The sequence below is a fragment of the Lampris incognitus genome, chromosome 15 (assembly GCF_029633865.1).
Source record: "Lampris incognitus isolate fLamInc1 chromosome 15, fLamInc1.hap2, whole genome shotgun sequence".
Classification (NCBI taxonomy): domain Eukaryota; kingdom Metazoa; phylum Chordata; class Actinopteri; order Lampriformes; family Lampridae; genus Lampris; species Lampris incognitus.
The window spans coordinates 24784812-24789614 of NC_079225.1; positions in this window are offsets into that span (position 1 = coordinate 24784812).

A 4803-nucleotide genomic window follows, 5' to 3' on the forward strand; every position below is an offset into this window, starting at 1 on the left:
TTCAATTTTGATATTATCCATATTTTTTTTTGTATTTCCCATGACGTGTTCCTTCACGTTGACCGATAGGATGACAGAGTGTTCTCTGGCGCTCATATGTAAACATGGCAAAGAGAAAGAGATGCCGCTATTGCTGCTGTCAGGTGGAGCAATGAAATCGAGGAAAGGTTCGTTGAGCAGTGACAACAATACCCCTACCTTTCTGACGTTTCCCCGAGGATGGACAATGACAGTCATGGGCTAAATGTTGGCGAGAAATAGCGGAGGCGCTTCAGAAACCGGGCGAGTTGCTGGTTAAGCTATAATAGGTTATGAGTGTCCACAATAGTTTTTTTTTCTCTTCTTCTTCTTCTTCTTCTTCTTCTTCTTCTTCTTCTTCTTCTTCTTCTTCTTCTTCGACTTGTAGGGTTGCCAGTCTCCCGGCCGAGACGTGGCAAGAATGTATGGCACTGTGATTGCCTAATCCGATACGGTGACCATCGTGAAAAGAGAAAAATATTGTGTAGTCTAATGCCGGCATTATGTTGGTCCGCAAGATTAAATGAGGCAATCGTACAACACGAACCAAACTTTTCATAATTGGGACAAATACAAGTTATTCTTTGATATGTTTTTTGTTTTTTATTTTTTTTGAAAACAGGAGAGATTGTTGAAACATTTGCATGAATAATGAAAGAAACGTGGCAGAGCCCAACTGCCCCCTGTACTGAGGCCTGCTGCCATGTGAAAACGATACAAGAAGAACGTTTTACAGAAAGTAACCCAGCTTGCATCCAACATCTATGAAACCTGGCTTCGTTAACTTTACAGAGACGCCATTTCTTATTTGGAGAGTTTTTGATAATTTTTGGCGAATTTCTGATACTTTTGATACAAGAATTAATCAGGACTAGCTCAAAATTACATTATTCACTGTTATGACGTTTGTTGTTTTTTTTTGCTTCCGGTGTGGGAAGCTAGCGGCACGAATTCACGTTTGCGACGGCGTCACCCAGTACCGGTATGGGAAGATGGCGGCGTGAGCTTACGTTTGCGGCGGCTTCAGCCGGCGCCGTCCATGCAGTGTTTTTGTCCACGTCTGTCCACGACTTCGTTTGATGGCTGGGAGTGGGAGAGCTTGGTCTGCCGCGTCCTGTTGGCCCAGGGACCACGGCCCTGCCTGAAGCTGCGCCCAGGAGGAAACACCGAGGGCGGTCTGACAGGACGCGGAAGCAGGGCAGGCTAAGCTAACTTGCTAGCCCATGCTAACCGGCAGGTCCTGACATTCGTTCTCTCGGACAGGGATTTTTTTTTTGTAGTTTGATATGTGCTCTTGTAGTTTTTATATATGTGTTCTGGGATTCGTGTTGCACTGCTGTGGGCTGGGGAAACGATATTTTGTTTCATTTCGTACATGAAATGAAATGACAAATAAAGTGTCCCTGATTGTTGTGTAATATCCAAGTTTTAAATCTCTGAGAGCAGAGGTTTTTAATTTTGAGAATCAAAGAAATAACAGTTTGAAAAAACAAAAACAAAACCCAACTATCTCTGGAGCACTCTGTCCAGGATATATTCCTGCCTTGTGCCCAGTGCCTGCTGGAATAGTTCCCAACCACCTGCTACCCTGAACTGAATAGAGGGTATAAAGAGAATGAATGAATGAATGAATGAATGAATGAATGAATGAATGAATGAATGAATGAATGAATGAATGAGAGAAGAAAAATTAAGCAGTTAAACATCTCCCACAATGTCTGCTGTTTAGTATGAGAAGTGTGTGTGTGTGTGTGTGTGTGTGTGAGAGACAGAGAGAGAGGGTTAGTTTCCGTTGTGTTTGCAGATGGAGGTAAAGGTACAAGATTGATACCCCTGCCCTAAACGTCCCAGCAACACTGATGACACGTGACCACTACATGCGTACAGATAGCATACTGTAGAATCTACATGCACACTACCTCACAATCCCACAACACACACACACACACACACACACACACACACACACACACACACACACACACACACACACACACACACACACACACACACACACACACACACACACAACCAGAACACACAGATTGAGCAGTATTGACAGAGTGAGACTGAGGGAGAAGAGATATGAGGACAGGCGAGATGAACAGATGGGAGAGAGAGAGAGAGAGAGAGAGAGAGAGAGAGAGAGAGAGAGAGAGAGAGAGAGAGAGAGAGAGAGAGAGAGAGAGAGAGAGAGAGAGAGAGAGAGAGAGATGGAGAGAGAGAAACAGGGGGTCTGTTGGAGCTGCTGGTGAGGTGATTAGGCTCGTGTCTAACAGTTGCTCTCTTCCCAGATTTGATTACCATTCGTTTGGCCGTTTGTTTTTGTTGTTTCTTTTTTTCTTTTTCAGGACCAAACGATGTATAGAGCAAGGTGGCTGCAGCAGATAGCTTAAATACAATAACTGTAAACATTTCAAAAAGTGGATCAGGACAGCCACAATTGTGGCAACGGTGTTAAAGAGCAAAAACAGACATTTGGCCGTTTGATAAAAGAAACGCAAAGAGTGACATAAGCAATAAATGAGGGAGACAATTGACAGGTTAATTCAAAAGAAGAGGTGGATTCTTGTTTCCTTGTATCAGAGTACCAAAATGACCCAAGTCTCCACAAACTCTGATGTGGTTCCTTGATGCCTGATGCTAATTATGAATCTGCAGGATGGCCATGTATGATTTGACTAGATAACATTAAAAATTGTCTCCAGTACACATGGTGAAATTTGATCGCTGTTTCGCTTACCAGATGTACTGCAACACATGCCACTTACCGCCTTCACATTTTGTATTCCAGAATTGGTCACTTTGCTTGTTCTCTACCCACTAGTTTCCTGGCAATCCATTTCTGAAAATTATGTCGGTTGTGCAAGATGCGTGCCAACTTTATGACTGGTGTGTGCTTCCTCATCGTATCCACATACAACTGTTAACACCCCCCCCCCCAAATTAGAAATCACTTAGTATAGATGGGGGATGCAATGTACTGTTGATAATGAGGCAAAATTCTTCTCTGACCACGTCCACGTCCAGTTTGGATGACTTTATATATTCAGTGTTTTGTGGGCGCATAGGCCCCCTAAGGTTGTGCATTTTTGCTTTTTGTTCAGATTTCAACCAATCACTCACAATGCATTTCAAGATGAAAAGGCAACCAAATGTGAAGGGTTCATATGGTATGAAATAAGGATGGAGTTTAACAACTAAACATGGCTTGTATTTTTATACTCAGTTTTGTGTTCAGCTTCTGAATTTTTTGAAAGTGAGTGTGAGATTTGATGCTGTTAAGCTAGAAAAAAATCAAACTTCAAAATACTCCATATTCAATTTATTGTCTTTGTTTTCACACACAGACGTACTAAACAGCCATGCAATACAACAGACATGCACAAACACACGTGCACAAACACACACACACAAATGCAAATACACACACGTGAATGCACACATACAAGTGTGCATGCACACACACATGCAGACACACACACTCACTCACTCACTCACTCACTCACTCACACACACAAGAAATAGAGCCTTCTGGTATTGAGTGTGTGGTCAGGTTTGTCACCCAGTTTCCTGACTTGCTGAGACCAAGGCCTTTTTCTCAGCAACCCCCATCCCTTAACCCACACACACACACACACACACACACACACACACACACACACACACACACACACACACACACACATGCCAGACACTTCCACCACTTCCTGTGTCCTAGAGAAGCCCAGTTTATGGCTAAAAAAATGCTTCCTACCTTATGTTGTCTACTTTCACATCAGCTGTGTTTAGCAGTTTTTTCTAGCATTTGTGACGGCTGCTATCAGGATATCATGACTCTCATTTTTCAAATGATCCCCAGAAACTTGGACTTTGTGCAAGTTTGTGTGTGTGTGTGTGTGCACGCATATGTGTGTGTGTGTGCGTGTACGTGCATGTGCATGTGTGTGTGTGTGCGTGAGAAAGAGAGAGAGAGAGAGATCATGGATGTGGAGGAGATCACATTTTGGTTGCCTTGCAAACCTGTATGGGAAGCCGATTAGGATGAAAACATTGAAATACGTAAACATACATACTGACAATGAGCACACACACACTGACATGTACTAAAGGACACACACACACACACACACACACAAACATAAATGTGCACACACACACACACACACACATAAAAATACAGTGCTGGCAGACTTTTTTTTCCCGCTTAGGGCTGGCCCAGTCTCTCTATTCACCTGGGTAAATAGAGCAGAAGGAAAGGCCTTTCAATGGGACCCATCACACACACACACACACACACACACACACACACACACACACACACACACACACACACACACACACACACACACACACACACACACACACACACACACACACACACTGTGATTCTCATTAGCCCACCCCCCCAGCTTACTACAACCATGCCCATAGCTACACTGTCTCTTACTCTGTCGTCGTCTCTCTCTCTCTCTCTCTCTCTCTCTCTCTCTCTCTCTCTCTCTCTCTCTCTCTCTCTCTCTCTCTCTGTCTCTCTCTCGCTCTCCCTGTCCCTTTCACACACACACTCCCACTCGCACAAACACACACATTCCTACCTCGCATACTGTCCATGACATACGCTGGTCAGCGTGCTCCTCTTCTCCTCTCCTCCTCTGTCCGATTCCATTGTTGTCGCTAAATGATCCTGACAAGTTGATTCACTCGGCACCATCACGCCTGACCGCCTTGATTTAGGCCACTTGTCACTGGGGTCCCAAGCCGTCAATAAATCTGCCCCACAAC